This window comes from Phyllobates terribilis, unplaced genomic scaffold (assembly GCF_046119375.1).
Source record: "Phyllobates terribilis strain yellow unplaced genomic scaffold, ASM4611937v1 Scaffold_5__5_contigs__length_657084704, whole genome shotgun sequence".
Lineage (NCBI taxonomy): Eukaryota > Metazoa > Chordata > Amphibia > Anura > Dendrobatidae > Phyllobates > Phyllobates terribilis.
This window is the reverse complement of record NW_027362765.1, coordinates 487,864,978-487,891,814: the sequence shown is the minus strand read 5'-3', so window position 1 is coordinate 487,891,814 and position 26,837 is coordinate 487,864,978. Positions and strand designations below refer to the sequence as shown.

General features: G+C 45.4%; 1 protein-coding gene across 4 annotated transcripts in view; it reads right to left on the bottom strand.

Moving 5' to 3' along the window:
• LOC141273535 (lysosomal acid lipase/cholesteryl ester hydrolase-like) overlaps positions 1-25,659 on the bottom strand; it is a 160,590-nt gene extending 134,931 nt beyond the window's left edge. For 2 of the 4 annotated variants that reach the window (XM_073685518.1, XM_073685517.1), the window contains exon 1: positions 25,252-25,607. The gene's annotated coding sequence lies outside the window, so the exon portion shown is untranslated. Of the gene's footprint in view, positions 1-25,251 lie in introns of all 4 variants that reach the window. The other 2 variants (XM_073685520.1, XM_073685519.1) reach the window with 2 other exon arrangements.
• Positions 25,660-26,837: the final 1,178 nt, after the last annotated feature.

Here is a 26,837-nt window from a genome sequence, read left to right as displayed (position 1 = left end):
CAGAATATATATACATGGATGGGGGATGTGGAGGCAGCATATATATACATGGATGGGGGATGTGGAGGCAGCATATATATATATATATATATATATATATATATATACACATGGATGGGGGATGTGGAGGCAGCATATATATACATGGATGGGGGTGTGGAGGCAGCATATATATATATACATGGATGGGGGATGTGGAGGCAGCATATATATACATGGATGGGGGTGTGGAGGCAGCATATATATATACATGGATGGGGGATGTGGAGGCAGCATATATATATATATATATATACATGGATGGGGAATGTGGAGGCAGCATATATATATACATGGATGGGGGATGTGGAGGCAGCATATATATATACATGGATGGGGGATGTGGAGGCAGCATATATACATACATGGATGGGGGATGTGGAGGCAGCATATATATATACATGGATGGGGGATGTGAAGGCAGCATATATATATACATGGATGGGGGATGTGGAGGCAGCATATATATATACATGGATGGGGGATGTGGAGGCAGCATATATATACATGGATGGGGGATGTGGAGGCAGCATATATATACATGGATGGGGGATGTGGAGGCAGCATATATATACATGGATGAGGGATGTGGAGGCAGCATATATATATACATGGATGGGGGTGTGGAGGCAGCATATATATACATGGATGGGGGATGTGGAGGCAGCATATATACATGGATGAGGGATGTGGAGGCAGAATATATATACATGGATGGGGGATGTGGAGGCAGAATATATATACATGGATGGGGGATGTGGAGGCAGCATATATATATACATGGATGGGGGATGTGGAGGCAGAATATATATACATGTATGGGGGGTGTGGAGGCAGCACATATATATACATGGATGGGGGTGTGGAGGCAGAATATACAGTATATACATGGATTGGGGGTGTGGAGAGAGCATATATACAAGGATGGGGGTGTGGAGAGGGCATATATACATGGATGGGGGGGTGTGGAGGCAGCATATATATATACACATGGATGGGGGATGTGGAGACAGCATATATATATATACATGGATGGGGGATGTGAAGGCAGCATATGTTAGAACCTTGCTCTTAGGTTTTTTCCTTTGCTGGTCACATGACCTTGTTGGCCTATTTAATCCTGCTCCGGGGATGAATCCCAGCGCATAGGGTTCATAATGTCACTTTTGCGCAAAGAGCCTCAGGAGTGGGCCTTTTCTTTGCAACCTAGTGATACATGCTTCAGATCAGTGGATAGTTTTTTTTCTGCTTTGGGGCTATTATATGATGATCCTGACCGTGTCGCATCAGCTGAGACTGAGTTGAGACGTTTGAAACAGGGATCAGGTAATGTGGAAAAATATTGTACTCATTTCCGTCATTGGTCTACTCAAACAGGGTGGAACGATTCTGCTCTGAAAAGTCTATTTCTTGCTGGGCTCAATGAAAGGGTTAAAGACCTGCTAATTGCTTATCCTACACCTGAAGATTTGCAACAGGCTATGCAATTAGCTATACGGGTGGATAGGAGACTGCGTGCAAGGGTTAATGAGAGCAAATCCTCTGCTATGTCAGTTTCTGGTTATGAGAATGTGTGTACTAACAGTGGTGAACCGATGGAGATTGGATCGGTGGCACTTCGCTCTCAAGAAAAAGACCGTAGATTTTCTGAAGGCTTGTGTTTCTATTACGGAAAATCTGGTCATTTGATTTAAGGCTGTGAGCTTCGTATGAAGAAAGAAAAAAAAATGGTCAGTCATGCCCGTATTGCCTGTTTAAATTCCAAGGGTGTATTTTTAGCTGCTTCCACGATTGCTCAGGAAAAATTAATGGAATTTCGGGTGTTTGTTGATTGTGGGTCTACTCTGAATGTAATTGATGGGGGATTCTTGGAAAGACTCAATTTAAAACCCGAACCTTTATCATCCCCCATTGCTGTGGTTTCTGTGGATGGTTCCCCTTTGAAGAATATTACTCTCAAGGTCTGTGAATTTCCTCTCACTATTAATGGTGTTCACCATGAGAAATTGGATTTGGTAGTTTTGAATAACTTGCCTTCTCCAGTAATATTGGGATTGCCCTGGTTAAAATTTCACAATCCTGTACTGGATTGGTCTACCAGTGAAATTAAATCCTGGAGCCATAAATGTTATGACAAGTGTTGTAACGGGCGTATTGCAGCTTTCGATAGGGGAGAATTGCCTGTTCCTATTCAGGATTTTTGGAGAGTTTTTTCTGAGAAGGAATCGCAGGTTTTGCCTCCTCATAGAGACTATGATTGTTCTATTGAATTTGTCCCTGGAGCGACTCTTCCTAAAAGTCGTTTATTTAACCTTACTATTCCTGAGAAGAAGGCTTTGGAGGAATACATACAGACAAGTTTGGCCGCCGGTCACATTAGGCCCTCTAAGTCTCCTGTGGCGGTTGGATTTTTTTTTGTAAAAAAAAAAGGACGGCGGTTTACGTCCTTGTCTGGATTTTCGTGAGATTAACAAAATTACTGTACGCAATCCTTACCCACTGCTATTGATTCCTGATCTGTTTAACCAGTTAATGGGGGCCAAGTGGTTCTCTAAAATTGACCTTAAGGGGGCATACAATCTGTTGCGCATGAAGGAGGGTGACGAATGGAAGACTGCTTTTAACACTCCTGTGGGTCATTTTGAGAATCTGGTTATGCCTTTTGGTCTTACTAATGCTCCTGCATTTTTTCAGAATCTTATTAATGACATCCTTAGACCTTTGATCGGCAAAAATGTGGTTGTGTATTTGGATGACATTTTGATTTATTCGCCGGATCTGGAGTCTCATTGGCGGAGCGTACGTGAGGTATTACAGTTATTAATGGACAATTCGCTTTTTGCTAAGCTGGAGAAATGTGAGTTCGCTGTACAGAGAATTAGTTTTTTGGGTTACATTATCTCCAGCGAAGGTTTTGAGATGGACCCGGTAAAAGTTCAAGCTGTACAGGAATGGCCTAGGCCTATTGGTTTGAAATCGATACAGAGGTTTTTAGGTTTCGCCAATTATTACAGAAAATTCATAAAAAAATTTTCTAGTATTGTCAAACCTCTGACCGATCTCACCAGGAAAGGTGCTGATGCGGTTCAGTGGTCTTCTGAGGCCATTGAAGCTTTTGTGTATCTCAAGGAGAGGTTCACCTCTGCTCCCATCCTTATGCAGCCTGATGTGACTAAGCCGTTTTTGGTTGAGGTTGATGCTTCCTCTGTGGGGGTTGGCGCAGTATTGTCTCAGGATAACGGGGATGGATTACATCCCTGTGCCATTTTTTCAAAAAATTTTTCAGAGACTGAACTGAATTACGATATTGGTAATCGGGAATTATTGGCTATTAAACTCGCATTTGAACACTGGCGCGACTTCTTGGAAGGTGCGGAATTTCCCGTTCAGGTTCTTACGGATCATAAAAATCTGATATATCTTGATGCTGCCAAGCGCCTGAATGCCCGTCAGGCTAGGTGGGCACTGTTTTTCTCGCGGTTTAATTTCTCCTTTACTTACATCCCTGGTACTAAGAATGTTAAGGCGGATGCCTTGTCTCGCAGTTTTTCTCCCATAGTCGGTGCTGAGAAAGAGGAGAACATTTTACAAGAAGGTGTTGTGATAGCTGCTTTGGACTCCGTTTTGGAAGATGAGATTCTTAAAGCACAGGAGAATGCCCCATCTAACACTCCTCATGGGAGGTTGTTTGTGCCTGGGACCTTTAGGAGAGATTTGTTTGTTGAGTGTCACGAATCTCGGTTGGCAGGTCATCCCGGAATCTCTGAGACCAAGAGACTGGTGGGTCGCAGTTTTTGGTGGCCTGGATGGCAGAAGGAAGTCATTAAGTGGGTGCGTCAATGTACTATATGTGCTAGATCTAAGTCCTCACATACTCCTGCTGCGGGGTTGCTTTGTCCTTTGGAGGTTCCCAGTGCTCCTTGGACACATTTGGCTATGGACTTTATAACTGACCTTCCCCCCTCTGAGGGTTTTACTGTCATCTGGGTGGTCGTGGACCGTTTTAGCAAGATGTGTCACTTGGTTCCCTTCGTCAAACTGCCCTGCGCTAAAACTCTCGCTAAGGCCTTTGTCAAGGAAATTGTCAGACTTCATGGCGTTCCTACTGACATTGTTTCTGATAGGGGTCCTCAGTTCGTGGCTCGTTTTTGGCGTGCCTTTTGTGACAGGTTGGGAGTTCATTTGTCGTTCTCGTTCGGATATCATCCTGAATCTAATGGCCAGACAGAAAGGAAAAACCAGGATGTTGAGCAGTTCTTGCGTTGTTTTGTGGCAGACAATCAAGAGGGGTGGTCTGAGTTTCTGCCACTTGCTGAATTTGCTCTGAACAATCATACATCTTCTTCTGCTGGTTGTTCGCCTTTTTTTTGTTGTTCTGGGAGACATCTGTCGTTTGGGTCGTTCTCCAAGTTGGGATCTGCCGTGCCTGAGGAGGAGAATTTTTCCGGTGATTTGGAGAGAGTTTGGACGGATGTGCGTGGTAATCTTCAGGAGGCCAACAGAAAATCTAAAGACTACTTTGATAGGAAATGACAGGAGGTTTTGTTCGCTGTTGGTGACATGGTTTGGTTGTCCTCTAGGAATCTGCGGTTGAGGATTCCTTCTAAGAAATTGGGTCCCAAGTTTGTAGGGCCCTTTAAGGTGCTTCAGGTTGTCAACCAATCTGCTGTTAGGTTGGAGGTTCCTACCTCCTGGAGAATTAATCCGGTATTTCATGTCTCTCTGTTAAAAAAAGCTGTTGTGTCGGATGGTAACGCCTCTGCCTCTGTTCCTCCGGTGGTGGAGGACGGGGAATATTAAATTTCTCGCATCCTTAACTCTAGACGGTATAGAGGTAGTTTGCAGTATCTTGTGGCCTGGAAAGGTTTCGGACCCGAGGATAACTCTTGGGTGAGGTCAGATGATGTTTCCGCGTCCAGACTTATCAGAGCGTTTCACAGGAGATTTCCTGATAAGCCTGGTCCTAGGGGATCCGGAGGATCCTCTTAGAAGGGGGGGTACTGTTAGAACCTTGCTCTTAGGTTTTTTCCTTTGCTGGTCACATGACCTTGTTGGCCTATTTAATCCTGCTCCGCCCTTCTGGCTTTGCTGGACTTCATTGTATAACTACTTTCTAGCTTGCCTGTGCTCTGTATCTAACTCTGTTAGTTTGCTTGGTCTACGGACCTCTATGTTCTATATATTTTGTTTGTTCGTCTGTCTGCTACTATTTCTGTTAGGAGGTGTCCCAATTTCCTCCCAGTCCTTAGTACTTGTAGGGATTCCTTCTCCACATCTATAGGTCTCCGTACAGACTAACTTAGGACTTTAGCAGGTCTGATCGCAGGATCAGGTTCCCTGTTACATCGTAGGGATTCAGCTGAGTTCTATCGTAGGGACAGATCTCCTCTCTTTCCTTAGCTCTGGTAGCAGAACATAACAGCATATATATATATACATGGATGGGGGATGTGGAGGCAGCATATATATACATGGATGGGGGGTGTGGAGGCAGCATATATATACATGGATGAGGGATGTGGAGGCAGCATATATATAAATACACATGGATGGGGGATGTGGAGACAGCATATATATATATATATATATATATATATATATATATATATATATACATGGATGGGGGATGTGGAGACAGCATATATATATATATATATATACATGGATGAGGGATGTGGAGGCAGGATATATATACATGGATGAGGGGTGTGGAGGCAGCACATATATATACATGGATGAGGGGTGTGGAGGCAGCACATATATATACATGGATGGGGGGTGTGGAGAGAGCATACATACATGGATGGGGGTGTGGAGAGGGCATATATACATGGATGGGGGGTGTGGAGGCAGCATATATATACATGGATGGGGATGTGGAGGCAGCATATATATACATGGATGCGGGGTGTGGAGGCAGCATATATATATACATGGATTGGGGGGGTGGAGGCAGCATATATATATACATGGATGGAGGAGTGTGGAGGCAGCATATTTATACATGGATGGAGGAGTGTGGAGGCAGCATATTTATTCATGGATGGAGGGTGTGGAGGCAGAATATATATACATGGATGGAGGGTGTGGAGACAGCATATATATATTCATGGATGGAGGGGTGTGGAGGCAGCATATATATACATGGATGGGGGGTGTGGAGGCAGAATATATATACATGGATGGAGGGTGTGGAGACAGCATATATATATACATGGATGGGGGTGTGAAGGCAGCATATATATATACATGGATGGGGGATGTGGAGGCAGCATATATATACATGGATGGGGGATGTGGAGGCAGCATATATACATGGATGAGGGATGTGGAGGCAGAATATATATACATGGATGGGGGATGTGGAGGCAGAATATATATACATGTATGGGGGGTGTGGAGGCAGCACATATATATACATGGATGGGGGTGTGGAGGCAGAATATATATATGCATGGATGGAGGGATGTGGAGGCAGGATATATATACATGGATGGGGATGTGGAGGCAGCATATATATACATGGATGAGGGGTGTGAAGGCAGCACATATATATACATGGATGGGGGTGTGGAGGCAGCACATATATATACATGGATTGGGGGTGTGGAGAGAGCATATATACATGGATGGGGGGTGTGGAGGCAGCATATATATATACATGGATGGAGGAGTGTGGAGGCAGCATATTTATTCATGGATGGGGGGTGTGGAGGCAGAATATATATACATGGATGGAGGGTGTGGAGGCAGAATATATATACATGGATGGAGGGTGTGGAGACAGCATATATATATTCATGGATGGAGGGGTGTGGAGGCAGCATATATATACATGGATGGGGGATGTGGAGGCAGAACATATATACATGGATGGAGGGTGTGGAGACAGCATATATATATACAGTACAGACCAAAAGTTTGGACACACCTTCTCATTTAAAGATTTTTCTGTAGTTTCATGACTTTGAAAATTGTACATTCACACTAAAGGCATCAAAACTATGAATTAACACATGTGGAATTATATACTTAACAAAAAATGTGAAACAACTGAAAATATTTCTTATATTCTAGGCTCTTCAAAGTAGCCACCTTTTCCTTTGATGACTGCTTTGCACACTCTTGGCATTCTCTTGATGAGCTTCAAGAGGTAGTCACCGGAAATGGTCTTCCAACAATCTTGAAGGAGTTCCCAGAGATGCTTAGCACTTGTTGGCCCTTTTGCCTTCACTCTACGGTCCAGCTCACCCCAAACCATCTCGATTGGGTTCAGGTCTGGTGACTGTGGAGGCCAGGTCATCTGGCGTAGCACCCCATCACTCTCCTTCTTGGTCAAAGAGCCCTTACACAACCTGGAGGTGTGTTTGGGGTCATTGTTCTGTTGAAAAATAAATGATGGTCCAACTAAACGCAAACCGGATGGAATAGCATGCCGCTGCAAGATGCTGTGGTAACCATCCTGGTTCAGTATGCCTTCAATTTTGAATAAATCCCCAAAAGTGTCACCAGCAAAGCACCCCCACACCATCACACCTCCTCCTCCATGCTTCACGGTGCGAACCAGGCATGTAGAGTCCATCCGCTCACCTTTTCTGCGTCGCACTAAGACACGGTGGTTGGAAACAAAGATCTCTAATTTGGACTCATCAGACCAAAGCACAGATTTCCACTGGTCTAATGTCCATTCCTTGTGTTCTTTAGCCCAAACAAGTCTCTTCTGCTTGTTGCCTGTCCTTAGCAGTGGTTTCCTAGCAGCTATTTTACCATGGAGGCCTGCTGCGCAGTCTCCTCTTAACAGTTGTTGAAGAGATGTGTCTGCTGCTAGAACTCTGTGTGGCATTGACCTGGTCTCTAATCTGAGCTGCTGTTAACCTGCGATTTCTGAGGCTGGTGACTCGGATAAACTTATCCTCAGAAGCAGAGGTGACTCTTGATCTTCCTTTCCTGGGTCGGTCCTCATGTGAGCCAGTTTCTTTGTAGCGCTTGATGGTTTTTGCAACTGCACTTGGGGACACTTTAAAAGTTTTCCCAATTTTTCGGACTGACTGACCTTAATTTCTTAAAGTAATGATGGCCACTCGTTTTTCTTGCCATAATACAAATTCTAACAGTCTATTCAGTAGGCCTATCAGCTGTGTATCCACCTGACTTCTGCACAACACAACTGATGGTCCCAACCCCATTTTTAAGGCAAGAAATCCCACTTATTAAACCTGACAGGGCACACCTGTGAAGGGAAAACCATTTCCGGTGACTACCTCTTGAAGCTCATCAAGAGAGGGCCAAGAGTGTGCAAAGCAGTCATCAAAGCAAAAGGTGGCTACTTTGAAGAACCTAGAATATAAGACATATTTTCAGTTGTTTCACACTTTTTTGTTAAGTATATAATTCCACATGTGTTAATTCATAGTTTTGATGCCTTCGGTGTGAATGTACAATTTTCATAGTGATGAAAATACAGAAAAATCTTTAAATGAGAAGGTGTGTCCAAACTTTTGGTCTGTACTGTACATGGATGGGGGATGTGGAGGCAGCATATATATATATATACATGGATGGGGGATGTGGAGGCAGCATATATATATATACATGGATGGGGGATGTGGAGGCAGCATATATATATATATATATAGATACATGGATGGGGATGTGGAGGCAGCATATATATACATGGATGGGGGGTGTGGAGGCAGGATATATATACATGGATGGGGATGTGGAGGCAGCATATATATACATGGATGAGGGATGTGGAGGCAGGATATATATACATGGATGAGGGGTGTGGAGGCAGCATATATACATGGATGGGGGGTGTGGAGGCAGAATATATATACATGGATGGGGGTGTGGAGGCAGCATATATATACATGGATGGGGGTGTGGAGGCAGCATATATATACATGGATGGGGGTGTGGAGGCAGCATATATATACATGGATGAGGGATGTGGAGGCAGGATATATATACATGGATGGGGATGTGGAGGCAGCATATATATACATGGATGAGGGGTGTGGAGTCAGAATATACAGTATATACATGGATGGGGGGTGTGGAGAGAGCATATATACATGGATGGGGGGTGTGGAGAGGGCATATATACATGGATGGGGGGTGTGGAGGCAGCATATATATTCATGGATGGGGATGTTGAGGCAGCATATATATACATGGATGGAGGGTGTGGAGGCAGCATATATATATACATGGATTGGGGGTGTGGAGAGAGCATATATACATGGATGGGGGGTGTTGAGAGAGCATATATCCATGGATGGGGGTGTGTGGAGGCAGAATATATATACATGAATGGGGGTGTGGAGGCAGCATACATACATGGATGGGGGGTGTGGAGAGAGCATATATACATGGATGGAGGGTGTGGAGGCACAATATATACATGGATGGGTGTGTGGAGGCACAATATATACATGGATGGGGGTGTGGAGGCAGAATATAAACATGGATGGGGGTGTGGAGGCAGCATATATATACATGGATGGGGGGTGTGGAGGCAGAATATATATACATGGATGGAGGGTGTGGAGACAGCATATATATATACATGGATGGGGGGTGTGGAGGCAGATGGGGGTGTGGAGGCAGAATATATATACATGGATGGGGGGTGTGGAGGCAGAATATATATACATGGATGGGGGGTGTGGAGGCAGAATATATATACATGGATGGGGGGTGTAGAGGCAGAATATATATACATGGATGACGGGGTGTGGAGGCAGCATATATACATGGAAGGGGGGTGTGGAGACAGTATATATACATGGATGGGGGTGTGGAGGCAGCATATATATACATGGATGGGGGTGTGGAGGCAGCATATATATACACATGGATGGGGGTGTGGAGGCAGCATATATGTACATGGATGGGGGTGTGGAGGCAGCATATATATACATGGATGGGGGTGTGGAGGCAGCATATATATACATGGATGGGGGTGTGGAGGCAGCATATATACATGGATGGGGGGTGTGGAGGCAGCATATATATACATGGATGGGGGGTGTGGAGGCAGCATATATACATGGATGGGGGGTGTGGAGGCAGAATATATATACATGGATGGGGGTGTGGAGGCAGCATATATATACATGGATGGGGGTGTGGAGGCAGCATATATATACATGGATGGGGGTGTGGAGGCAGCATATATACATGGATGGGGGGTGTGGAGACAGCATATATACATGGATGGGGGTGTGTGGAGGCAGAATATATACATGGATGGGGGTGTGTGGAGGTAGAATATATATACATGAATGGGGGGTGTGGAGGCAGCATATACACATGGATGGGGGTGTGGAGGCAAAATATATACATGGATGGGGGTGTGGAGGCAGCATATATATACATGGATGGGGGGTGTGGAGAGAGCATATATACATGGATGGGGGGTGTGGAGAGAGCATATATACATGGATGGGGGGTTTGGAGGCAGAATATATATACATGGATGAGGGGTGTGAAGGCAGAATATATATACATGGATGGAGGGGTGTGGTGAGAGCATATATCCATGGATGGGGGTGTGTGGAGGCAGAATATATATACATGAATGGGGGTGTGGAGGCAGCATATACACATGGATGGGGGATGTGGAGGCAGAATATATATACATGGATGGAGGGGTGTGGTGAGAGCATATATCCATGGATGGGGGTGTGTGGAGGCAGAATATATATACATGAATGGGGGTGTGGAGGCAGCATACATACATGGATGGGGGGTGTGGAGAGAGCATATATACATGGATGGGTGTGTGGAGGCACAATATATACATGGATGGGGGTGTGGAGGCAGCATATATACATGGATGGGGGTGTGGAGGCAGAATCTATACATGGATGGGAGTGTGGAGGCAGAATATATACATGGATGGGGGTGTGGAGGCAGAATATATACATGGATGGGGGTGTGGAGGCAGCATATATATACATGGATGGGGGTGTGGAGGCAGCATATATATACACATGGATGAGGGGTGTAGAGGCAGCATATACAGTTATATGAAAAAGTTTGGGCACCCCTATTAATCTTAAGCTTAATGTTTTATAAAAATTGGTGTTTTTGCAACAGCTATTTCAGTTTGATATATGTAATAACTGTTGAACACAGTAATGTTTCTGCCTTGAAATGAGGTTTATTGTACTAACAGAAAATGTGCAATCTGCATTCAAACAAAATTTGACAGGTGCATAAGTATGGGCACCCTTATCATTTTCTTGTTTTAAATACTCCTACCTACTTTTTACTGACTTACTAAAGCACTTTTTTTGGTTTTGTAACCTCATTGAGCTTTGAACTTCATAGCCAGGTGTACGCAATCATGAGAAAAGCTACTTAAAGTGGCCACTTGCAAGTTGTTCTCCTGTTTGAATCTCCTCTGAAGAGTGGCATCATGGGCTCCTCAAAACAACTGTCAAATGATCAGAAAACAAAGATTATTCAACATAGTTGTTCTTGGGAAGGATACAAAAAGCTGTCTCAGAGATTTAACCTGTCAGTTTCCACTGTGAGGAACATAGTAAGGAAATGGAAGAACACAGGGACAGTTCTTGTTAAGGCCAGAAGTGGCGGGCCAAGAAAAACATCAGAAAGGCAGAAAATAAGAATGGTGAGATCAGTCAAGGACAATCCTCAGACCACCTCCAGAGAGCTGCAGCATCAACTTGCTGCAGATGGTGTCACTGTGCATCGGTCAACTATACAACGCACTTTGCACAAGGAGAAGCTGTATGGGAGAGTGATGCGAAAGAAGCCGTTTCTGCAAGCACGCCACAAACAGAGTCGGCTGAGGTATGCAAAAGCACATTTGGAGAAGCCAATTTCTTTTTGGAAGAAGGTCCTGTGGACTGATGAAACCAAGATTGAGTTGTTTGGTCATACAAAAAGGCGTTATGCATAGCGGCAAAAAAACACAGCATTCCAAGAAAAACACTTGCTACCCACAGTAAAATTTGGTGGAGGTTCCATCATGCTATGGGGCTGTGTGGCCAATGCCGGCACCGGGAATCTTGTTAAAGTTGAGGGACGCATGGATTCCACTCAGTATCAGCAGATTCTTGACAATAATGTTCAAGAATCAGTGACAAAGTTGAAGTTACGCAGGGGATGGATTTTTCAGCAAGACAATGATCCAAAACACCGCTCCAAATCTACTCAGGCATTCATGCAGAGGAACAATTACAATGTTCTGGAATGGCCATCCCAGTCCCCAGACCTGAATATCATTGAACATCTGTGGGATCATTTGAAGAGGGCTGTCCATGCTCGGTGACCATCAAACTTAACTGAACTGGAATTGTTTTGTAAAGAGGAATGGTCAAAAATACCTTCATCCAGGAAATCATTAAAAGCTACAGGAAGCGACTAGAGGCTGTTATTTTTGCAAAGGGGGATCTACTAAATATTAATGTCACTTTTCTGGTGAGGTGCCCATACTTATGCACCTGCCAAATTTTGTTTGAATGCAGATTGCACATTTTCTGTTAGTACAATAAACCTCATTTCAAGGCAGAAACATCACTGTGTCCAACAGTTATTACATATATCAAACTGAAATAGCTGTTGCAAAAACACCAATTTTTATAAAACATTAAGCTTAAGATTAATAGGGGTGCCCAAACTTTTTCATATAACTGTATACATGGATGGGGGTGTGGAGGCAACATATATATACATGGATGGGGGTGTGGAGGCAGCATATATACATGGATGGGGGATGTGGAGGCAGCATATATACATGGATGGGGGGTGTGGAGGCAGCATATATACATGGATGGGGGGTGTGGAGGCAGCATATATACATGGATGGGGGGTGCGGAGACAGCATATATACATGGATGGGGGTGTGTGGAGGCAGCATATATATATATGGATGAGGGGTGTGGAGGCAGCATATATGCATGGATGAGGGGTGTGGAGGCAGAATATATATACATGGATGGGGGTGTGGAGAGAGCATATATACATGGATGTGGGGTGTGGAGAGAGCATATATACATGGATGGGGGTGTGGGGAGAGCATATATACATGGATGGGGGGTGTGGAGAGAGCATATATACATGGATGGGGGTGTGGAGAGAGCATATATACATGGATGTGGGGTGTGGAGAGAGCATATATAAATGGATGGGGGTGTGGGGAGAGCATATATACATGGATGGGGGGTGTGGAGAGAGCATATATATATGGATGGGGGTGTGGAGAGAGCATATATACATGGATGGGGGTGTGGGGAGAGCATATATACATGGATGGGGGGTGTGGAGAGAGCATATATACATGGATGGGGGTGTGGAGAGAGCATATATACATGGATGTGGGGTGTGGAGAGAGCATATATAAATGGATGGGGGTGTGGGGAGAGCATATATACATGGATGGGGGGTGTGGAGAGAGCATATATACATGGATGGGGGTGTGGAGAGAGCATATATACATGGATGTGGGGTGTGGAGAGAGCATATATACATGGATGGGGGTGTGGGGAGAGCATATATACATGGATGGGGGGTGTGGAGGCAGAATATATATACATGGATGAGGGGTGTGGAGGCAGAATATATATACATGGATGGGGGGTGAGGAGGCAGAGTATATATACATGGATGGGGGTGTGGAGGCAGCATATATACATGGATGGGGTGTGGGGAGAGAGCATATATTACATGGATGGGGGTGTGGAGGCAGAATATATATACATGGATGGTGGGTGTGGAGGCAGCATATATACATGGATGGGGGTGTGGAGAGAGCATATATACATGGATGGGTGGTGTGGAGGCAGCATATATACATGGATGGGGGGTATGGAGGCAGAATATATACATGGATGGGGGGTGTGGAGACAGCATATATACATGGATGGGGGGTGGAGAGAGCATATATACATGGATGGGGGGTGTGGAGGCAGCATATATACATGGATGGGGGGTGTGGAGACGGCATATATACATGGATGGGGGTGTGTGGAGGCAGCATATATACATGGATGGGGGTGTGTGGAGGCAGCATATATACATGGATGGGGGGTGTGGAGGCAGCATATATACATGGACGGGGGGTGTGGAGAGCGCATATATACTTGGATGGGGGTGTGGAGGCAACATATATACATGGATGGGGGGTGTGGAGGCAGCATATATACATGGATGGGGGGTGTGGAGGCAGCATATATACATGGATGGAGGTGTGGAGGCAGCATATATACATGGATAGGGGGTGGAGAGAGCATATATACATGGATGGGGGTGTGGAGGCAGCATATATATATGGATGGGGGGTGCGGAGGCAGCATATATACATGGATGGGGGGTGCGGAGGCAGCATATATACATGAATGGGGGTGCGGAGGCAGCATATATACATGGATGGGGGGTGCGGAGGCAGCATATATACATGGATGGGGGTGTGGAGAGAGCATATATACATGGATGGGGGTGTGGAGGCAGCATATATACATGGATGGGGGTGTGGAGAGAGCATATATACATGGATGGGGGTGTGGAGGCAACATATATACATGGATGGGGGGTGTGGAGGCAGCATATATACATGGATGGAGGTGTGGAGGCAGCATATATACATGGATGGGGGGTGTGGAGAGGGCATATATACATGGATGGGGGGTGTGGAGAGGGCATATATACATGGATGGGGGGTGTGGAGAGGGCATATATACATGGATGGGGGGTGTGGAGGCAGCATATATACATGGATGGGAGGTGTGGAGGCAGCATATATACATGGATGGGGGGTGTGGAGGCAGCATATATACATGGATGGGGGGTGTGGAGGCAGCATATATACATGGATGGGGGTGTGGAGAGAGCATACAGTTATATGAAAAAGTTTGGGCACCCCTATTAATCTTAAGCTTAACGTTTTATAAAAATTGGTGTTTTTGCAACAGCTATTTCAGTTTGATATATGTAATAACTGTTGGACACAGTAATGTTTCTGTCTTGAAATGAGGTTTATTGTACTAACAGAAAATGTGCAATCTGCATTCAAACAAAATTTGACAGGTGCATAAGTATGGGCACCTCACCAGAAAAGTGACATTAATATTTAGTAGATCCTCCTTTTGCAAAAATAACAGCCTGTAGTCGCTTCCTGTAGCTTTTGATGAATTCCTGGATCCTGGATGAAGGTATTTTTGACCTTTCCTCTTTACAAAACAATTCCAGTTCAGTTAAGTTTGATGGTCGCCGAGCATGGACAGCCCTCTTCAAATGATCCCACAGATGTTCAATGATATTCAGGTCTGGGGACTGGGATGGCCATTCCAGAACATTGTAATTGTTCCTCTGCATGAATGCCTGAGTAGATTTGGAGCGGTGTTTTGGATCATTGTCTTGCTGAAAGATCCATCCCCTGCATAACTTCAACTTTATCACTGATTCTTGAACATTATTGTCAAGAATCTGCTGATACTGAGTGGAATCCATGCGTCCCTCAACTTTAACAAGATTCCCGGTGCCGGCATTGGCCACACAGCCCCAAAGCATGATGGAACCTCCACCAAATTTTACTGTGGGTAGCAAGTGTTTTTCTTGGAATGCTGTGTTTTTTTTGCCGCCATGCATAACGCCTTTTTGTATGACCAAACAACTCAATCTTGGTTTCATCAGTCCACAGGACCTTCTTCCAAAAAGAAATTGGCTTCTCCAAATGTGCTTTTGCATACCTCAGCCGACTCTGTTTGTGGCGTGCTTGCAGAAACGGTTTCTTTCGCATCACTCTCCCATACAGCTTCTCCTTGTGCAAAGTGTGTTGTATAGTTGACCGATGCACAGTGACACCATCTGCAGCAAGTTGATGCTGCAGCTCTCTGGAGGTGGTCTGAGGATTGTCCTTGACTGATCTCACCATTCTTCTTCTCTGCCTTTCTGATGTTTTTCTTGGCCTGCCACTTCTGGCCTTAACAAGAACTGTCCCTGTGTTCTTCCATTTCCTTACAATGTTCCTCACAGTGGAAATTGACAGGTTAAATCTCTGAGACAGCTTTTTGTTTCCTTCCCCTGAACAACTATGTTGAATAATCTTTGTTTTCAGATCATTTGACAGTTGTTTTGAGGAGCCCATGATGCCACTCTTCAGAGGAGATTCAAACAGGAGAACAACTTGCAAGTGGCCACTTTAAGTAGCTTTTCTCATGATTGCATACACCTGGCTATGAAGTTCAAAGCTCAATGAGGTTACAAAACCAAAAAAAGTGCTTTAGTAAGTCAGTAAAAAGTAGGTAGGAGTATTTAAAACAAGAAAATGATAAGGGTGCCCATACTTATGCACCTGTCAAATTTTGTTTGAATGCAGATTGCACATTTTCTGTTAGTACAATAAACCTCATTTCAAGGCAGAAACATTACTGCGTCCAACAGTTATTACATATATCAAACTGAAATAGCTGTTGCAAAAACACCAATTTTTATAAAACATTAAGCTTAAGATTAATAGGGGTGCCCAAACTTTTTCATATAACTGTATACATGGATGGGGGTGTGGAGGCAACATATATATACATGGATGGGGGTGTGGAGGCAGCATATATACATGGATGGGGGATGTGGAGGCAGCATATATACATGGATGGGGGGTGTGGAGGCAGCATATATACATGGATGGGGGGTGTGGAGGCAGCATATATACATGGATGGGGGGTGCGGAGACAGCATATATACATGGATGGGGGTGTGTGGAGGCAGCATATATATATATGGATGAGGGGTGTGGAGGCAGCATATATGCATGGATGAGGGGTGTGGAGGCAGAATATATATACATGGATGGGGGTGTGGAGAGAGCATATATACATGGATGTGGGGTGTGGAGAGAGCATATATACATGGATGGGGGTGTGGGGAGAGCATATATACATGGATGGGGGGTGTGGAGAGAGCATATATACATGGATGGGGGTGTGGAGAGAGCATATATACATGGATGTGGGGTGTGGAGAGAGCATATATAAATGGATGGGGGTGTGGGGAGAGCATATATACATGGATGGGGGGTGTGGAGAGAGCATATATACATGGATGGGGGTGTGGAGAGAGCATATATACATGGATGGGGGTGTGGGGAGAGCATATATACATGGATGGGGGGTGTGGAGAGAGCATATATACATGGATGGGGGTGTGGAGAGAGCATATATACATGGATGTGGGGTGTGGAGAGAGCATATATAAATGGATGGGGGTGTGGGGAGAGCATATATACATGGATGGGGGGTGTGGAGGCAGAATATATATACATGGATGAGGGGTGTGGAGGCAGAATATATATACATGGATGGGGGGTGAGGAGGCAGAGTATATATACATGGATGGGGGTGTGGAGGCAGCATATATACATGGATGGGGTGTGGGGAGAGAGCATATATTACATGGATGGGGGTGTGGAGGCAGAATATATATACATGGATGGTGGGTGTGGAGGCAGCATATATACATGGATGGGGGTGTGGAGAGAGCATATATACATGGATGGGGGGTGTGGAGGCAGCATATATACATGGATGGGGGGTATGGAGGCAGAATATATACATGGATGGGGGGTGTGGAGACAGCATATATACATGGATGGGGGGTGGAGAGAGCATATATACATGGATGGGGGGTGTGGAGGCAGCATATATACATGGATGGGGGGTGTGGAGACGGCATATATACATGGATGGGGGTGTGTGGAGGCAGCATATATACATGGATGGGGGTGTGTGGAGGCAGCATATATACATGGATGGGGGGTGTGGAGGCAGCATATATACATGGACGGGGGGTGTGGAGAGCGCATATATACTTGGATGGGGGTGTGGAGGCAACATATATACATGGATGGGGGGTGTGGAGGCAGCATATATACATGGATGGGGTGTGTGGAGGCAGCATATATACATGGATGGAGGTGTGGAGGCAGCATATATACATGGATAGGGGGTGGAGAGAGCATATATACATGGATGGGGGTGTGGAGGCAGCATATATATATGGATGGGGGGTGCGGAGGCAGCATATACATGGATGGGGGTGCGGAGGCAGCATATATACATGGATGGGGGGTGCGGAGGCAGCATATATACATGAATGGGGGTGCGGAGGCAGCATATATACATGGATGGGGGGTGCGGAGGCAGCATATATACATGGATGGGGGTGTGGAGAGAGCATATATACATGGATGGGGGTGTGGAGGCAGCATATATACATGGATGGGGGTGTGGAGAGAGCATATATACATGGATGGGGGTGTGGAGGCAACATATATACATGGATGGGGGGTGTGGAGGCAGCATATATACATGGATGGAGGTGTGGAGGCAGCATATATACATGGATGGGGGGTGTGGAGAGGGCATATATACATGGATGGGGGGTGTGGAGAGGGCATATATACATGGATGGGGGGTGTGGAGGCAGCATATATACATGGATGGGGGGTGTGGAGGCAGCATATATACATGGATGGGAGGTGTGGAGGCAGCATATATACATGGATGGGGGGTGTGGAGGCAGCATATATACATGGATGGGGGGTGTGGAGGCAGCATATATACATGGATGGGGGTGTGGAGAGAGCATACAGTTATATGAAAAAGTTTGGGCACCCCTATTAATCTTAAGCTTAACGTTTTATAAAAATTGGTGTTTTTGCAACAGCTATTTCAGTTTGATATATGTAATAACTGTTGGACACAGTAATGTTTCTGTCTTGAAATGAGGTTTATTGTACTAACAGAAAATGTGCAATCTGCATTCAAACAAAATTTGACAGGTGCATAAGTATGGGCACCTCACCAGAAAAGTGACATTAATATTTAGTAGATCCTCCTTTTGCAAAAATAACAGCCTGTAGTCGCTTCCTGTAGCTTTTGATGAATTCCTGGATCCTGGATGAAGGTATTTTTGACCATTCCTCTTTACAAAACAATTCCAGTTCAGTTAAGTTTGATGGTCGCCGAGCATGGACAGCCCTCTTCAAATGATCCCACAGATGTTCAATGATATTCAGGTCTGGGGACTGGGATGGCCATTCCAGAACATTGTAATTGTTCCTCTGCATGAATGCCTGAGTAGATTTGGAGCGGTGTTTTGGATCATTGTCTTGCTGAAAGATCCATCCCCTGCATAACTTCAACTTTATCACTGATTCTTGAACATTATTGTCAAGAATCTGCTGATACTGAGTGGAATCCATGCGTCCCTCAACTTTAACAAGATTCCCGGTGCCGGCATTGGCCACACAGCCCCAAAGCATGATGGAACCTCCACCAAATTTTACTGTGGGTAGCAAGTGTTTTTCTTGGAATGCTGTGTTTTTTTTGCCGCCATGCATAACGCCTTTTTGTATGACCAAACAACTCAATCTTGGTTTCATCAGTCCACAGGACCTTCTTCCAAAAAGAAATTGGCTTCTCCAAATGTGCTTTTGCATACCTCAGCCGACTCTGTTTGTGGCGTGCTTGCAGAAACGGTTTCTTTCGCATCACTCTCCCATACAGCTTCTCCTTGTGCAAAGTGTGTTGTATAGTTGACCGATGCACAGTGACACCATCTGCAGCAAGTTGATGCTGCAGCTCTCTGGAGGTGGTCTGAGGATTGTCCTTGACTGATCTCACCATTCTTCTTCTCTGCCTTTCTGATGTTTTTCTTGGCCTGCCACTTCTGGCCTTAACAAGAACTGTCCCTGTGTTCTTCCATTTCCTTACAATGTTCCTCACAGTGGAAATTGACAGGTTAAATCTCTGAGACAGCTTTTTGTTTCCTTCCCCTGAACAACTATGTTGAATAATCTTTGTTTTCAGATCATTTGACAGTTGTTTTGAGGAGCCCATGATGCCACTCTTCAGAGGAGATTCAAACAGGAGAACAACTTGCAAGTGGCCACTTTAAGTAGCTTTTCTCATGATTGCATACACCTGGCTATGAAGTTCAAAGCTCAATGAGGTTACAAAACCAAAAAAAGTGCTTTAGTAAGTCAGTAAAAAGTAGGTAGGAGTATTTAAAACAAGAAAATGATAAGGGTGCCCATACTTATGCACCTGTCAAATTTTGTTTGAATGCAGATTGCACATTTTCTGTTAGTACAATAAACCTCATTTCAAGGCAGAAACATTACTGCGTCCAACAGTTATTACATATATCAAACTGAAATAGCTGTTGCAAAAACACCAATTTTTATAAAACATTAAGCTTAAGATTAATAGGGGTGCCCAAACTTTTTCAAATAACTGTATATACATGGATGGGGGTGTGTGGAGGCAGCATATATACATGGATGGGGGGTGTGGAGAGAGCATATATACATGGATGGGGGGTGTGGAGAGAGCATATATACATGGATGGGGGGTGTGGAGAGAGCATATATACATGGATGGGGGTGTGGAGAGAGCATATATACATGGATGGGGGTGTGGGGAGAGCATATATACATGGATGGGGGGTGTGGAGAGAGCATATATACATGGATGGGGGTGTGGAGAGAGCATATATACATGGATGTGGGGTGTGGAGAGAGCATATATAAATGGATGGGGGTGTGGGGAGAGCATATATACATGGATGGGGGGTGTGGAGAGAGCATATATACATGGATGGGGGTGTGGAGAGAGCATATATACATGGATGTGGGGTGTGGAGAGAGCATATATACATGGATGGGGGTGTGGGGAGAGCATATATACATGGATGGGGGGTGTGGAGGCAGAATATATATACATGGATGAGGGGTGTGGAGGCAGAATATATATACATGGATGGGGGGTGAGGAGGCAGAGTATATATACATGGATGGGGGTGTGGAGGCAGCATATATACATGGATGGGGTGTGGGGAGAGAGCATATATTACATGGATGGGGGTGTGGAGGCAGAATATATATACATGGATGGTGGGTGTGGAGGCAGCATATATACATGGATGGGGGTGTGGAGAGAGCATATATACATGGATGGGGGGTGTGGAGGCAGCATATATACATGGATGGGGGGTATGGAGGCAGAATATATACATGGATGGGGGGTGTGGAGACAGCATATATACATGGATGGGGGGTGGAGAGAGCATATATACATGGATGGGGGGTGTGGAGGCAGCATATATACATGGATGGGGGGTGTGGAGACGGCATATATACATGGATGGGGGGTGTGTGGAGGCAGCATATATACATGGATGGGGGGTGCGGAGGCAGCATATATATACATGGATGGGGGGTGTGGAGGCAGCATATATACATGGATGGGGGGTGTGGAGACGGCATATATACATGGATGGGGGGTGTGTGGAGGCAGCATATATACATGGATGGGGGGTGCGGAGGCAGCATATATACATGGATGGGGGGTGTGGAGGCAGCATATATACATGGATGGGGGGTGTGGAGACGGCATATATACATGGATGGGGGGTGTGTGGAGGCAGCATATATACATGGATGGGGGGTGCGGAGGCAGCATATATACATGGACGGGGGGTGTGGAGGCAGCATATATACATGGACGGGGGGTGTGGAGAGCGCATATATACTTGGATGGGGGTGTGGAGGCAACATATATACATGGATGGGGGGTGTGGAGGCAGCATATATACATGGATGGGGGGTGTGGAGGCAGCATATATACATGGATAGGGGGTGGAGAGAGCATATATACATGGATGGGGGTGTGGAGGCAGCATATATATATGGATGGGGGGTGCGGAGGCAGCATATACATGGATGGGGGTGCGGAGGCAGCATATATACATGGATGGGGGGTGCGGAGGCAGCATATATACATGAATGGGGGTGCGGAGGCAGCATATATACATGGATGGGGGGTGCGGAGGCAGCATATATACATGGATGGGGGTGTGGAGAGAGCATATATACATGGATGGGGGTGTGGAGGCAGCATATATACATGGATGGGGGTGTGGAGAGAGCATATATACATGGATGGGGGTGTGGAGGCAACATATATACATGGATGGGGGGTGTGGAGGCAGCATATATACATGGATGGAGGTGTGGAGGCAGCATATATACATGGATGGGGGGTGTGGAGAGGGCATATATACATGGATGGGGGGTGTGGAGAGGGCATATATACATGGATGGGGGGTGTGGAGAGGGCATATATACATGGATGGGGGGTGTGGAGGCAGCATATATACATGGATGGGAGGTGTGGAGGCAGCATATATACATGGATGGGGGGTGTGGAGGCAGCATATATACATGGATGGGGGGTGTGGAGGCAGCATATATACATGGATGGGGGGTGTGGAGGCAGCATATATACATGGATGGGGGTGTGGAGAGAGCATACAGTTATATGAAAAAGTTTGGGCACCCCTATTAATCTTAAGCTTAACGTTTTATAAAAATTGGTGTTTTTGCAACAGCTATTTCAGTTTGATATATGTAATAACTGTTGGACACAGTAATGTTTCTGTCTTGAAATGAGGTTTATTGTACTAACAGAAAATGTGCAATCTGCATTCAAACAAAATTTGACAGGTGCATAAGTATGGGCACCTCACCAGAAAAGTGACATTAATATTTAGTAGATCCTCCTTTTGCAAAAATAACAGCCTGTAGTCGCTTCCTGTAGCTTTTGATGAATTCCTCGATCCTGGATGAAGGTATTTTTGACCATTCCTCTTTACAAAACAATTCCAGTTCAGTTAAGTTTGATGGTCGCCGAGCATGGACAGCCCTCTTCAAATGATCCCACAGATGTTCAATGATATTCAGGTCTGGGGACTGGGATGGCCATTCCAGAACATTGTAATTGTTCCTCTGCATGAATGCCTGAGTAGATTTGGAGCGGTGTTTTGGATCATTGTCTTGCTGAAAGATCCATCCCCTGCATAACTTCAACTTTATCACTGATTCTTGAACATTATTGTCAAGAATCTGCTGATACTGAGTGGAATCCATGCGTCCCTCAACTTTAACAAGATTCCCGGTGCCGGCATTGGCCACACAGCCCCAAAGCATGATGGAACCTCCACCAAATTTTACTGTGGGTAGCAAGTGTTTTTCTTGGAATGCTGTGTTTTTTTTGCCGCCATGCATAACGCCTTTTTGTATGACCAAACAACTCAATCTTGGTTTCATCAGTCCACAGGACCTTCTTCCAAAAAGAAATTGGCTTCTCCAAATGTGCTTTTGCATACCTCAGCCGACTCTGTTTGTGGCGTGCTTGCAGAAACGGTTTCTTTCGCATCACTCTCCCATACAGCTTCTCCTTGTGCAAAGTGTGTTGTATAGTTGACCGATGCACAGTGACACCATCTGCAGCAAGTTGATGCTGCAGCTCTCTGGAGGTGGTCTGAGGATTGTCCTTGACTGATCTCACCATTCTTCTTCTCTGCCTTTCTGATGTTTTTCTTGGCCTGCCACTTCTGGCCTTAACAAGAACTGTCCCTGTGTTCTTCCATTTCCTTACAATGTTCCTCACAGTGGAAATTGACAGGTTAAATCTCTGAGACAGCTTTTTGTTTCCTTCCCCTGAACAACTATGTTGAATAATCTTTGTTTTCAGATCATTTGACAGTTGTTTTGAGGAGCCCATGATGCCACTCTTCAGAGGAGATTCAAACAGGAGAACAACTTGCAAGTGGCCACTTTAAGTAGCTTTTCTCATGATTGCATACACCTGGCTATGAAGTTCAAAGCTCAATGAGGTTACAAAACCAAAAAAAGTGCTTTAGTAAGTCAGTAAAAAGTAGGTAGGAGTATTTAAAACAAGAAAATGATAAGGGTGCCCATACTTATGCACCTGTCAAATTTTGTTTGAATGCAGATTGCACATTTTCTGTTAGTACAATAAACCTCATTTCAAGGCAGAAACATTACTGCGTCCAACAGTTATTACATATATCAAACTGAAATAGCTGTTGCAAAAACACCAATTTTTATAAAACATTAAGCTTAAGATTAATAGGGGTGCCCAAACTTTTTCAAATAACTGTATATACATGGATGGGGGTGTGTGGAGGCAGCATATATACATGGATGGGGGGTGTGGAGAGAGCATATATACATGGATGGGGGGTGTGGAGAGAGCATATATACATGGATGGGGGGTGTGGAGAGAGCATATATACATGGATGGGGGTGTGGAGGCAGCATATATACATGGATGGGGGGTGTGTGTGGAGGCAGCATATATACATGGATGGGGGGTGTGGAGAGAGCATATATACATGGATGGGGGGTGGGTGTGGAGGCAGCATATATACATGGATGGGGGGTGTGGAGGCAGCATATATACATGGATGGGGGGTGTGGAGGCAGCATATATACATGGATGGAGGGTGTGGAGGCAGCATATATACATGGATGGGGGGTGTGGAGGCAGCATATATACATGGATGGGGGGTGTGGAGGCAGCATATATACATGGATGGGGGGTGTGGAGGCAGCATATATACATGGATGGAGGGTGTGGAGGCAGCATATATACATGGATGGGGGGTGTGGAGGCAGCATATATACATGGATGGGGGGTGCGGAGGCAGCATATATACATGGATGGGGGGTGCGGAGGCAGCATATATACATGGATGGGGGGTGCGGAGGCAGCATATATACATGGATGGGGGGTGCGGAGGCAGCATATATACATGGATGGGGGGTGCGGAGGCAGCATATATACATGGATGGGGGGTGCGGAGGCAGCATATATACATGGATGGGGGTGTGGAGGCAGAATATATACATGGATGGGGGGTGTGGAGGCAGCATATATACATGGATGGGGGGTGGACTCTCTGTATGCGTTTTTTTTTTTTTAAACTAAAACCCTCTGTATTCAGGTTAATCTGCCGTGTTGACACTTTGCGATAAATAAGTGGGTTTTGGGTTGCAGTTTGGGCACTCGGTCTGTAAAAGGTTCGCCATCACTGGTCTAGACTATAAAAAAAGACCATCTTCTGAATGATGGTTGCAGAAATCCACATGAAAGCTGTAGAAACAACCTGGTATGTATGGAACAGATTTCAAGCCACAGAAATTTCTTCAACAAGTCAGCTGCATGTGAACATACTTTTAGCAGCCATTATCCCAGACGTACTGAATGGCAAGCCACTGGACACATGCTTTTAAAAGGATTTACAGACAGTAATATAAATTCAATGCAAAGTGCAACATATATAACAACAATACCACAATAAAGTAATACTCACATGGACAACCAGTTTAAGGATCGCTTGGGGATAGCTATATGTTCTAACCCAGCTATTTAAATTACCATAAAGCAATCCCAGCTTTAAACATTCATTGTAAATCAGGTTAGGAACAGCTTCAATCTACTGCGATCAAGCTTCTCAAAACTTCCGGGCAGGAGAAACATGCACTCCGGCACATCTGTCCTCACAGCAAGGACCTCCTGTGCTTGCACTAATTCCACCTAGTCTAGATTTGTTAGAAGAATTCCATTATATGCACAAATGCTCCTATTTATTCTAAAGAGTATCAGGCTAAAACTACTTACTATTGTAACTGAAGCCTACAGTGCTAAATAAGAAAAGTAAATTTCAGAATTAAACATAGTACAAAGGTTATGCTGCTCCTGAACCAGCCGACGCAAAAGTGAACCAATCACACTTCATAATTATACACCAATTATGCAATAAACAATTCAATAAAAAGACAAGGAAATACCATTACAATCATGAAGTCCATCCCGGAGTCATAATGCGTCACCATCCAAGATACTGTAATATCATAAATCAATAAAATTCATGTTGGATGGTTTCTCAACTGTCTCCTGATCATTCCAAGAAGGTCAAGCCCACAAACCCATAAAAGGAATCAACTTACCCATCATCATCCTGGGGATCCAGATATGCAAAATAATAACTTTATACATTCCGCAATCACATCACAGCAAAATATTGCATATGTCCACTTAAAGCTGCAAAAACAGCTCTGACCCGTCTACATAGGCGGATTATAATGAGGGCAATATGGGCTACCGCCCGGGGCCCTGAGGCTCCAGGGGGCCCATGAATTGCTCCCATTATAATGCGCATTTTTTTCGGTCACCGCCGCGCTGGCCGAAAGGTTTAGATGATCACCACTGCGGGCCCGCAGCTGTAGGCGGTTTGAATCATACTGTGTCGCCCCGCCCTGCCAGTGCCACATGACGCTCCCATCTGGCCGCCGCGGCTGTATATTCACTAGCACGGGCGTGCAGTTTAAATGCTGTTGGTACCGCCCTGCCTGACGTCATGTGGCAGGGCGGTCCCAACATCATTTAAATTTCCCGCCGGCGCTAGTGCATATACAGGGCTGCGTGATGCAGCCAGCATGTCTGTGACTGGCTGCTTTGAACTTTGGGACCGCCCTGTCACATGACGTCAAGCAGGGCGGTCCCAAAGTTCAAAGCAGCCACTCACAGACACGCTGCATCACGCAGCCGCTCCCATCCGACCATCTGTAGATCCACCGGGGTGGGCAGTTTGAATGATGCTGGGACCGCCCTGCCACATGACGTCAGGCAGGGCCCAGCATACACAGGGGCGCGGCATACAGGCAGACAGTGGTGGGGGGGACCCCGGACTGCTGCCCCAGCAGCGGCACACGGCCACTACTACTTCTTCGGCAGGGCCAGCACTGCAGCAGTTAACTTCCCTGTGCTGGCCCGGCCGCGTCACAGCTAGGAGACACGGCCCTTTGCGCGGCCGTGTCTCCTAGCTGTGACGTCACGCAGTGCACGCCCGGCCTGCACTGCTGCAGCCTGCATCGAAGAGGAGCAGGAGGACTGGAG